Source organism: Mustela erminea, chromosome X, assembly GCF_009829155.1.
Source record: "Mustela erminea isolate mMusErm1 chromosome X, mMusErm1.Pri, whole genome shotgun sequence".
NCBI lineage: Eukaryota > Metazoa > Chordata > Mammalia > Carnivora > Mustelidae > Mustela > Mustela erminea.
In genome coordinates this window covers 54434396-54447741 of record NC_045635.1, presented here as the reverse complement: position 1 = coordinate 54447741, position 13346 = coordinate 54434396, and the positions used below count along the sequence as shown (strand labels likewise).

The 13346-nt window shown below is 36.8% G+C and overlaps 1 protein-coding gene across 1 annotated transcript in view; it reads right to left on the bottom strand.

Moving 5' to 3' along the window:
* LOC116583382 (hephaestin) overlaps positions 1-13346 on the bottom strand; it is a 133717-nt gene that overhangs the window by 29605 nt on the left and 90766 nt on the right. The gene's annotated exons all lie outside the window — the stretch shown is intronic.

Sequence of the window (13346 nt, the reverse complement as noted above, 5' to 3'; positions counted from 1 at the left end):
TTGGTTGTCTTACAGACATTTCAAATTCAACAGTCAAAAGTGAGCACATCATTATGCGATCTCTCCCATCCCAAGTCAGATTCCTCCCATGTTTCCTATCTTGGTTAATGACATCACTATTTAAACTTTAAGCCCCAAATCTGGGGACCATTCCACAATTTTCTTTCAAAAAATTGGATGTCTTTTAAGAATCCTTTCTTTTTCATCTTCAATATACAATTAGTCACTGAGTCTTGTTGATTTTACTTCATTGATCTTGATTACAGCCTATCTATCCTCTTCCCTCTACTTCAACTTTCATCACTCTTACTATTAGGTCTTTACACATTGAATTCCCTACAATTGATCTTTTGGTTTTCTTGCTTTTCTTCCATGCTATCCCTTTACGTGTGTGTGTGTGTGTGTGTGTGTGTGTGTGTGTGTGTGTTCTTATCCTTTAGATCAACAGTTCTCACAGTGCATTGAGATTTCCTGATCCAGCAACACAAGAATTACCCAAGAACTTGTTCAAAAGAACAAATTCTTTAACCCCATCCCAGACCTACTGAAACAAAGATTCTAAGGATTGATCCCAGCAATTTATCCTTTAACAAACCTTCTAGATGATTCTGATGCTAGCTAAATTTTGAAAACTACTGATTTAAATCTCATTTGTGATATTGTCTACTCTAGAAAATTGTCCTCAACCTTCAAACATTAAATTAAGTACCCTTTTCTTTTTTTCATGTTTTTTTTTTTTCTTTCTAGGTTATTATTTAAATCCGGGGTAGTTGACATACAGTATACTATTAGTTTCATGTGCAGTGACTCATCATTTACATGCAACATCCGGTGGTCATCACAATCGCCCCTTTAATACTCATCACCTATTTAACCTATCTTCCTTCCCACCTCCCCTCTGGTAACCATCAGTTTGTTCTGTATAATTGAGAGCCTGTTTCTTGGTTTGCCTCTCTTTTTTTCCCTCCTATGTTCATTTGTTTTGTTTCTTCAATTTCACATGTGAATGAAATCATATGGTGTTGTCTTTCTCTGACAGACTTATTTTGCTTAGCACTATACCCTCTATCTTCATCCACATCATTGTAAATGACAAGACAGAAATTTTTTATGGGTGATTAATATTCATTGTATATACATCACATCTTCTTTATCTGGTCATTAGCTAATGGGCATTTGGGCTCTTTCCATAATTTTGTTATTATTGATAATGGTACTATAGACTTCCAGGTATGTATATCCATTTGAATCAATATTTTTGTAACCATTGGGTAAATTGGATTATAGGGTAGTTCCATTTTTCACTTTCTGAGGAAACACCATCCTGTTTTCCAGCGTAGCTGCACATCATTTTGCATTCCCACCAACACCACTAAGAGTGCTCTCCTTTCTCTGCATCAACTGCCACCACCTGTTGTTTCTTCTATTGTTAATATTAGCCATTCTAACTGGTGTGAGGTGATAGGTCAATAGAATTGTGATTTACATTTCCCTGATGATGAGAGATGTAGATTATCTTTCCACGCATCTGTTAGCCATCTGTATGTCTTATTTGGAAAAATATCTACTCATGCCTTTTGCCCATTAATTAACTGGATTGTTTTAGGATGTTGAGATTGGTAAGTTCTTTATATATTTTGCACAGGAACCATTTATAAAATATGTCATTTTTAAGTATCTTCTCTCACTCTGTAGGCTGACTCTTAGTTTGTGGATTGTTTCCTTCACTGTGCAGAACATTTGTATCTTGATGAAGTCCCAGTGGTCTATTTTTGGTTTTGTTTCCCTTGCTTCAGGAGACATACCCTGTAAAAAGTTGCTCAGTAAGTGTGATGTCAAAGTTTTGAACGTTGTTGTCCAGGTTTCCCAACACCATTTATGGAAGAGACTGTCTTTTTCTCCATTGGATATTATTTCCTGCGTTGTCAAAGATTGATTAGTCATATAGTTATGGATGCATTTCTGGGTTTTCTATTCTGTCCCATTGATCTATGTGCCTGTTTTGTGTCAGTACCATAGCAATTTGATCACTACATTGTTCCAATCCATGATCACGGAACATTTTCTATTTCTCTGTGTCATCTTCAATTTATTTCATTAGTGTTTTATATTTTTCAGAGTGCAGATCTTTTATCTCTTTCATTAGGTCTATTCCTAGGTATCTTATTGTTTTTAGTACAATAGTAAATGGGATTGATTCCTTGATTTCTCTCTCTAGTGCTTCATTATTGGTGTAAAGAAATGCAACAAATTTCTGTCCATTGATTTTTGGTTTCTGTGACTTTAATAAATTTGTCTACCAGTTTTAGCAAATTTTTGATGGAGTTTTCTATAGAGTATCATGCCACTTGCAAATAGTGAAAATTTGACTTCTTCCTTACTGATCTGAATGCCTTTTATTTCTTTTTGCTGTTTAATTATTGGGACTAACACTTCCTGTACTATGTTAAATAACATTGATGAGAATGGACATCCCTGTCTTGTTCCTGACCATAGAGGAAAAGTTCTAAGTTTTTCCCCATTGAGTATATTAGCTGTGGGGTTTTTTGTACATGTACTTTATTATGTTGAGGTATGTTCTCTGTAAACCTACTTTGTTGAGGGTTTTTATCATGAATGGATGTTTTATTTTGTCAAATGTATTTTTGCATCTATTGAGAGAATCATTTTATCTTATCTTTTCTTTTATTAATGTAGCATGTCATGTTAATTGATTTGCAAATATTGAACTGTATTTGCAGCCCAGGGATAAATTTCACTTGATTATGGTGAATGATTTATTTAATGTACTGTTGGGTTTGCTTTGCTAGCATTTTATTGAAGAATTTTCCATTTCTGTTCATCATGGATATTGGCTTATATTTTACTTTTTTGTGGATTATTTTTCTAGTTTTGGTATTAGGGTAATGCTGGTCTCAAAGAAAGAATTTGGAAGTTTTCCCTCCATTTCTATTTTTTGAAATAGTTTGAGAAGAATTAGTATTAACTTTTATTTAAATGTTTTGTAGAATTCATCTGTGATGCCATCTGGCCCTGGACTTGTGTTTGTTGGGAGATTTAAAAAAAATAATCTATTTATTCATTTGATAGAGAGAGAGATGAGAGAGAGAGCATGTGAGCAGGGAGGGACAGATGGGGAAGAGTGAGAAAAAAATTTGAAGCAGAATTCTCACTGAGTGTGGAGCCTCAAATGGGGCTCAATCTCACAGCTGAGAGAACATGACCTGAGCTGAAGCCAACAGTCAGATATTGAACCAACTATGCCACCCAGGAACTGTTTCATGGGAGGTTTTGGTTACTGATTCAATTTCTTTGCTGCTTAGTCTATTGTTTGAATTTCCCATTTCTTCCTGTTTCTATTTTAGTAGATTATATGGTTCTAGGAATTTACCTGTTTCTTCCAAGTTGTTCAATTTGTTCACATATAGGTTTTTTTTTTTTTTGTATTTTCATAATTGTTTGTATTTCTGTGGTGTTGGTTGTTATTTCTCATCTATTTTTGTGATTTTATTTATTTGGCTACTTTCTCTTTTCTTCTTCATAAGTTTAGATAGAATTGTATAACTTTTGTTAATTTTTTTTTTCCAAAGAACCAGTTCCTGGCTTTATTGATCTGTCCTATTGTTTTTGTTGGTGCTGGTGGTGGTGGTGGGTTTTTTGTTTGCTTATTTCTATATCATTTATTTCATTTATTTCTGTTCTAATATTTATTATTTCAATTGTTCTGCTGGATTTATGCTTCATTTCTTATTCTTTATGTAGCTCCTTTAGATGTAATACTGGGCTGTTTATTTGAGATTTTTCTTGCTTTTTGAGATAGGCCTCTACTACTATATACATCCTCTTAAGGACCACTTTTGCTGTGTCACAAAGTTTTTAGAGCATTGTGGTTTCATTTTCATTTGTTTCCATATGTGTGTGTGTGTGTGTGTGTGTGTATATGTATATATATGTATGTATATATATATATATATATATATATATATATATATATATTAATTCTTCTTTGATATCCTGGTGTTCTTTTCATTCTTTAGTAGCATGTTATTTAACCTTCATGTATTTGTGACATTTCCAAATTTTTTCTTATGGCTGACTTCAAGTATCATAGAATTGTGATTAAAAATATGTATAGTATTGTCTCAGTCTTTTTCTACAGTTTGAGGCCTGATTTATGATCTAGTATGTGATCTATTCTGGAGAATGCCCCATGTGCACTTGAAAAGAATGTATATTCTGCTGTTTTAGGATAAAATGTTCTCAATATATCTATCTGGTCTAGTGCGTAAATAAAAGCCATTGTTTCCCTGTTGATTTTCTGCTTAGATGATCTTTCCATTGTTGTGAGTGGGCTGTTAAATTCCCCTCTATTATTGTATTATTATCAATGATTCCTTCATGTTTGCTATTGTTTAATATATTTAGGTGTACCCAAGTTGGAGGCATAAATATTTACAATTGTTAGATCTTCTTGTTGGATATTCCTCTTCTTCATCTCTTGTTACAGTTTTTGTTTTAAAGTCTAGTTGTCGGGGGAGAAGTCAAGATGGTGGGGAACTATCAGACTGAGATGACATCAGGTAGCAGGAGATCAGCTAGATAGCTTATCAAACCATTCCAAACACCTACAAACCCAACAGGAGATTGAAGAGAAGAAGAACAGCAATTCTAGAAACAAAAAAATGGCTCACTTTCTGAAAGGTAGGATTGGTAAAGTGAATCCAAAGTAATGGGCAGATAGACTGCGGGGGGGAAGAACTGGCTCCTGGCAAGTGGTGGAGCAACAGAGAAGTGGAGCACAAAATCAGAACTTTTAAAAGTCTGCTCCACTGAGGGACATCACACCAGAGGCTGAGGCGGGGTGAAGCCCACATGGGGACAGTGTGTCCTCATGTCCCATGGGGTCATGGGATAGGGACTCTGTGAGTGTCACAGAGCTCATAGGTATTAGAATAGGGAAGCCAGCTACAGATATGGAGCTGAGGAATGAGCTCTCAACTCGGGGTTACCTTAAATTGTGATCAATGGCACAAGCCACTGCTCTGTGAGCAAGGACCCCACAAGTTCTGGGGAGACACTCCCGGAAGAGTGTGGGGATCTGTGGTGCTCACAGACTCTAGGAGAGGCTGTGTGCCAGAGACAGAGATGCTTGGTCACAAGCGCAGCTGGAGGCCAGGGAGACAGGAGAGAATGAGCACTTTTCTCAGAGGGTGCACTGAGGAGTGGGGCCCCAAGCTCTCGCCCCCTCTGGGCCAGAGATTGGGAGGCTGTCATTTTTATTCCTGTCCTCCAGAACTCTACAGAAAGTGTTCATGGAACTAAAGCTCCAGAAAGTGAACCCGAGTGGATTACTTAGCCTGGCCCCTGGTAAGGGTGGTGCAATTCTGTCTGGGGGCAAAGACACTTGAGAATCAATACAACAGGCCCCTCCCCCAGAAGTTCAGCAAGAAATCCAGCCAAACCCGAGTTCACTTACCAAGAAGAACAGTGGAATTCCAGAGGAGGAGAAAACAAAGCATGGAATTCATGGCTTTCTCCCCACGATTCTTTAGCCTTGCAAAGTTAATTATTTTTTTTTTAATTTTATTATTTCTTCTGCTAAAATTTTTCTTGACTTTACCCTTTCCTATCTTGATGTTTTTAACTAGTTTATCTTAATACCTTTCATTAAAAAAACTTTTTTGAACCTTTGTTATTATAGTCATATTTTATCATTCATTGTATCTAACTTTATTTTTGTATACACATGGGATTTTTTTCTTCTAAAAAAATTTGGGGTACTTCTAATAGATCAAAATATACCCTAAATCTAGCAGGGGACTTTGTTCTAGTCTCCAGCCTGAGCAAATTCTCTCCAGTTTTTTTTCTTTATTCTCCCAACCTACTTATCAACATCTATTTTAAAATTAAAAAAATGTATATATACTCATATTCCATCCTTTCATTGTGTTTACCCCTATATATGATTTTCATTCTTTAAAATTTTGGGAGGTAGTTTCTTCTTTTATTTTTTTTAAAGATTTTATTTATTTGTTTGACAGAGAGAGATCACAAGTAGGCAGAGAGGCAGGCAGAGATAGAGAGAGAGAGGGAAGCAGGCTGCCCGCTGAGCAGAGAGCCCGATGCGGGGCTCGATCCCAGGACCCTGAGATCATGACCTGAGCCGAAGGAAGTGGCTTAACCCACTGAGCCACCCAGGTGCCCCGGGAGGTAGTTTCTTCTAAGGGAACAAAATACTCCCAAGATTAAGTGGGCAACATTGTTCTATTCACCAGTCATATATATATATATATATATATATATATATTCTTTTTTATATTTTTTTCTTTATTTACTTTCTTTTAATTTTTTTTTCTGAACTTTTTATCCCCTTTCTTCCTCCCATTATTTGGGGTCTCTTCTGATTTGGTTAAAACACATTTTCTTGGAGTCTTTGCCACCCTTTTAGTATTTTATTCACTCCTTCATAAATTCTTATCTAGATAAAATGACAAAGTGGAAAAATTCATCAAAAAAACACACAAAAAACAAAAACAAAAACAAAAAACAAACAAACAAAAAAAAAACCAAGAGGCAGTACTGAAGGCTAGGGACCTAATCACTATGGACATTGGTAATATGTCAGATTTAGAGTTCAGAATGACAATTCTCAAGATGCTAGCCAGGCTTGAAAAAGACATGCAAGATATTAGAGAGACCCTGTCTGGAAAAAGAAAATCCCTTTTTGGAGAAATAAAAGAACTAAAATCTAAACAAGTTGAAATCAAAAAAGGCTATTTATTTTTATTATTTATTTATATTATGATAGAGGTGCAATAAAAAGTGGAGGCTCTTGATGCTAGGATAAATGAGGCAGAAGAGAGAATTAATGATATAGAAGACCAAATGACAAGGAATAAAGAAGCTGAGCAAAAGAGACAAACAACTACTGGACCATGAAGGGAGAATTCGAGAGATAAGTGATACCATAAGATGAAACAACATTAGAATAATTGGGATTCCAGAAGAAAAAGAAAGAGAGAGGGGAACAGAAGGTATACTGGAGAGAATTATGGTAGAGAATTTCCCTTATATGGCAAAGGGAACAAGCATCAAAATCCAGGAGGTGCAGAGAACCCCCCTCAAAAGCAATAAGAATAGGTCCACACCCAATCATCTAATAGTAAAATTTACAAGTCTTAGAGACAAAGAGAAAATCCTGAAAGCAGCCCAGGACAAGAAGTCTGTAACATACAATGGTAAAAATATTAAATTGGCAGCAGACTTATCCACAGAGACCTGGAAGACCAGAAAGAACTGGCATGATATATTCAGAGCACTAACTGAGAAAAACATGCAGCCAAGAATACTATATCCAGCTAGACTATCATTGAAAATACAAGGAGAGATAAAAAGCTTTCAGGACAAACAAAAACTTAAAGAATTTGTAAACACCAAACCAGCTCTATAGGAAATATTGAAAGGGGTCCTCTAAGCAAAGAGAGACCCTAAAAGTAGTAGGTCAGAAAGGAACAGAGACAATATACAGTAAGAGTCCCCTTATAGGCAATACAATGGCTCTAAATTCATATCTCTCAATAGTTACCCTGAATTTAAATGGGCTAAATGCCACAATCACAAGACACAGGTTATCAGAATGGATTAAAACAACAACAACAACAAATCCATCAATATGCTGTCTACAAGAACATAATTTTAGGCCCAAATACACCTCCGGATTTAAAGTGAGGGGGTGGAAAAAAATGTACCATGCTAACGGACATCAGAAGAAAAATGCGGTGGCAATCCTTATATCAGATCAATTAGATTTTAAACCAAAGAGATGAGGAAGAGATTTAAACCATAAGAGATGAGGAAGGACACTATATCATACTCAAAGGGTCTGCCCAACAAGAAGACCTAACAGTTTTAAATATCTATGTCCCTAACATGGGAGAGCCAACTATATAAACCAATTAATAACAAAATCAAAGAAACACATCAACAATAATACAATAATAGTAGGGGACTTTAGCACTCCCCTCACTGAAATGGACAGATCATCCAAGCAGAAGATCAACAAGGAAATAAAGGCTTTATATGATACACTGGACCAGATGGATACCACAGATATATTCAGAACATTCCATCCCAAAGCAACAGAATACATATTCTTCTCTAGGGTGCACAGAACATTCTCCAGAATAATAGATCACATCCTGGGTCATAAATTAGGTCTCACACAGTACCAAAAGATTGGGATCATTCCCTGCATATTTTTAGACCACAATGTTCTGAAGCTAGAACTCAATCACAAAAGGAAATTTGGAAAGAACCCAAATACATGGAGACTAAATAGCATCCTTTTAAAGAATGAATGGATCAACCAGGAAATTAAAGAATAATTCAAAAAAATCTCATGGAAACAAATGATAATGAAAACACAATGGTTCAAAATCTGTGGGACACAGCCAAGGCAGTCCTGAGAGGAAAATAGATAGCAATACAAGCCTTTCTCAAAAACAAGAAAGATCTCAAATACACAATCTAACCCTACACCTAAAGGACCTGGACAAAGAACAACTAAAGAAAGCCTAAATCCAGCAGGAGATGAAAAATCATAAAGATCAGAGCATAAATCAATGAAATTGAAACCAAAACAATAAATAAATAAAAACAATAGAACAAATCAACTAAACTAGGAGCTGGTCCTTTGAAAGAATTAATAAGACTGATAACCCCCTGGGCAGACTTATCAAAAATAAAAGAGAAAGGACCCAAATATATAAAATCATGAATGAAATCAAAGAGATCACAATCAACACCAAAGAAATACAATTATAAGAACATATTATGAGTAAGACAGTATACTACTGGCACAAAACCAAATGCATAGCTCAATGGAACAGAATAGAGAGCTCATAAATAGTCCCTCAACTCTATGGTCAACTAGTCTTTGACAAAGCAGGAAATAATGTCCAATGGAAAAAAGACAGCCTTTTCAATAAATGGTGCTGGGAAAATTGGACAGCCACATGCAGAAAAATAAAACTGGACCGTTTCCTTACACCACACATGAAAACAGACTCAATATGGATAAAGGATCTCAATGTTAAGAAAGGAATCCATCAAAATCTTTGAGGAGAATGCAGGCAGTAAACTCTTCAACCTCAGCCACAACAACTTCTTCCTAGGAACATCACCAAAAGGCCAGGGAAGCAAGGGCAAAAATGAACTATTGGGATTTCATCAAGATCAAAAGCTTTTGCACAGCAAAGGAAACAGTTAACAAAACCAAAAGACAACTGACAGAATAGGAGAAGATATTTGCAAATGACATATCAGATAAAGGGCTAGTATCCAAAATCTATAAAGAACTTATCAAACTCAACACCCAAAGAACAAAGAATTCAATCAAGAAATGGGCAGAGGACATGAACAGACATTTATGCAAAGACGACATCCAGATGGCCAACAGACACATGAAAAAGTGCTCCACATCACTTGGCATCAGGAAAATACAAATCGAAATTGCAATGAAAGGATGCCTGGGTGGTTCAGTGGGTTAAAGACTCTGCCTTTGGCTCAGGTCATGATCTCAGGGTCCCGAAATCAAGCTCCGCTTTGGGTTCTCTGCTTATCAAGGAGCCTGCTTACTCCTCTTGCTCTGCCTGTCTCTCTGCCTACTTATGATCCCTGTTTGTCAAATAAATAAATAAACAAAATCTTTTAAAAAATACAATGAGATACCACCTTCCACCAGTCAGAATGGCTTAAATTAACAAGTCAGGAAATGACAGATGCTGGCAAGGATGCAGAGAAAGGGGAACCCTCCTACACCTCTTGGTTGGAATGGAAGCTGGTACAAGAACTCTGGAAAACAGTATGGAGGTTCCTCAAAAAGTTGAAAATAGAGCTACCCCATGTCCCAGCAATTGCACTACTGGGATTTTACCCTAAAGATACAAATGTAGTGATCTGAAGGGGCATGTGCACCTGAATGTTTATAGCAGCAATGTCCACAATAGCCAAACTATGGAAAGAACCTAGATGTCCATCAACAGATGAATGGATAAAGATATAAATATATACATATATAGATATCTCTCTATATATCTATATATATATACAGATGTATACATATATACATATATACATACATACATATATACATGTATATATATACAGATATCTATATAGATATACATCTGTATATATATATATAGAGATATATACATACACACACACACATACACAGACAATGCAATACTATGCAGCCATCAAAAGAAATGAAATCTTGCCATTTGCAATGATGTGGATGGAACTAGTGGGTATTATGCTTAATGAAATAAGTCAATCGGAGAAAGGCAACTATATGGTATCCCTGATATGAGGAAGTGGAGATGCAACGTTGGGGTTTTGGGGGGTTGGGAAAGAATAAATGAAACAAGATGGGATCAGGAGGAATACAAACCATAAAAGACTCTTAATCTCACAAAATAAACTGAGGGTTGCTGGGTGGAGGGGGCAGAGAGAGGGTGGTGGGGTTATGGACATTGGGGAGAGTATGTGCTATGGTGAGTGCTGTGAAGTGTGTAAACCTGGCAATTCACAGACCTATACCCCTGGGGATAATAATACATTATATGTTAATAATTTTTTTAAAAAATTAAAAAGAATAAATAAAGCCTAGTTGTCTAAGTATCACTCCTCCAACTTTCTTTTGATGTCCATTTGTATGGTAAATGTTTCTCCATTCCCTCCTTTTCAATTTACAGATGTCTTTAGGTCTAAAATGAGTGTAGGCAGCATATATATGGGTCTTTTTTTTTTTTTTTTATCCATTCAGACACCCTATGTCTTTTGAAAGAGAGTTCAGTCCATTCACATTCAGAGTCATTATTGATAGGTATGTTTTTGTTGCCATTTTATTACTTCTTTTGTCACTTTTTTTCTGTATATTTTCTGTGTTCATTTATTTTCTTGTCACTTGTGGTCTTTTCTCCCTCTGCCCAAAGGGCCCCCTGTAGTATTTCTTGCAGGGCTGATTTAGTGGTCACAGCCTCCTTTCTTTTTTTATTTGTCTGGAAAACTCTTTATCTCTCCTTCTATTCTGAATGATAATATTGCTGTATAGAGTATTCTTGGCTGCATATATTTTTTCCCCATTCATCACAGTTTCTCTGGGGAGGTCTGTAGCTTAGATGGATCTTCCCTTTTAAGTTGGGTACTTCCACTGTCTTTCTACTGTTAGGACATTTTTGTGTAACACTATATTTTTATTACAATGTGTTTTGGTATTGGCCTACTTTTGTTGATTTTAATGGGAGTTTTTTTGTGCTTCTTAGATTTGGATGTCTGTCTCCTTCTCCAGAGTAGGAAAGCTTTTAGCTATCATTTCCTCAAATAAATTTTCTACCCTCTTTACGCTCTCTTCTGGGATTTTTATGATATAAATGTTGTTTGATGATGTCACTGACTGTAAGTCTAATCTCATGTTCCACTTTCTTCTTTCTCTCCTTTGTTTAGCTTCATCATTTTTCATTTTTTTCTCTTCAATATCACTCATTTTTCCTCTGCTTCTTCTATCCTTGTGTTCATTACAATCAGTCTGTTTCAAATCTGTTATTATGTTTTTCATTTCTGACTGATTATTTTTTTAACTATTTTATCTTTACATCAAGAGCCTCTCTGAAGTCTTCTATTCTTTTATCAAATCCAGGGAGTATCCTTAAGATTTTTTCTCTAAATTCTCCATCAGGCATGTCCATATATGCTTTGATTAGATCTCTGGCCATGACCTTATCTTGTTTCATTTGGGATTAATTCCTCCATTTTGGCATTTTGTCTAAGTCACTATCTTCTGTGTGTTAGAAATTCTGTTGTGTTCCCTATTCCTGAGAGTAATGACCTTATAAAGTAGAGGTCATATAGTGTCTAGGACTTGACACTTCAGGGAGTGTTTCTGGTGTGTGTTGTGTACACTCTGCTGCTGTGTTTTGGCTGCTCTATTCTTCAGGCCAGTCTCCTCTAAAGGCTTTTCTTGTCTGTATATGGCATCATTTGGACCTTGGCCTGAATGTGGTGAATTTTATCTAGGTTTACACTGGTCTACTTGATAAATGAGACATTATGTTTTTTCCACTAGAATTGGAGCTTTACAAAAATATATGTTTAGGAGACATAGTATGGATGACTAACTCCACTGGGAGTTAGTCAAGTTGGAACAAGAAAGGCAGTACTGGTAGAGTGCATATTTGTGGGACTTGGTATAAGCAGGTTAGGCAGTCAGTGACAGTGTTGTGCATTGTGCAGACACTAGTGCAGGTGGCTCTGTACTTATGTGGAGGGTGGGGCAATGGCAACAGGCAGTTCCTTTCTCCCAACAGGGGGGTTTCCTTGTTTGCTGCTTTCAGGAAATCACTTCCAGAAGAGCAAATAATCTCAGCTGCACATCCAAGTATTTTTTTTTGGATCGCTGTCTGTTCTTTTCATGCTGTCTGCTTCTGGGTTGTTTTCCTGCCTTCTCTCTAGGAGCATCTCAGTGCTTTCCAGACTCTATTCCTGTCAAGTCTGCTGACTTTTAAAACTTCAAACTTTTGGAACATGGTATGTGGGTGGGGGCCCACACTGGTCTTCTTGGAAGGCTCTTGCTGTGCTGGGACTGATGCAGGCTTATTCAAGGCATACAGCGTGGCACAAGCAGGCCAGGCAGTGTGTGTTGGACCAAGGTGCCCTTGACAGGTGGCTTCATGCCTATATGAAGGATCAAGGGAGGGCTATGGCATCCACTGGCTCTTTTTCCCTAAGAGACATCCTTGTCAATACCACCTCCACAGACATGCTCCTAGAAGAGCAAACAATCTCCCTCCTGCATGCCTTAGGTACCTGCTGACCTTTAAAACTCCAGTCTCCAAGCCCTGTTTGTTTCAAAAGCTCATGATAATCAGCTGCTCTCATTTCTCCAGCCAATGACTTTGGGGTGAATTCTCCTTTTGCACTACCTTGCGTGCTCTATTCTCATATGCCTCTCTCTGTGACCAGGGTTCCCTCCTCTCTGCAGAATGCATGATCCATATCTCCCCTAACCTGTACCTCTGTACTTCTTGCCTTCTTCAGTGTGGTCTTTTCTCTCCCTCTATTTGTGGAATTTGTTCTGTCTATACTCAGGCTGATTTCTTAGGTATTCAGAATGATCCAATAATTATCTAGTTTTGTTCAAGGGACAAGAGGGGCCTTGGATCCTCCTACTATGCTACCATCTTAGCTGTCCTCTTAGGTACCTTTTGTTATACTTTTCTGGCAATATTTAAAAACACTCATTAACACAAAAGACACTGTATTACAATTACAACTTTACTTGTCTC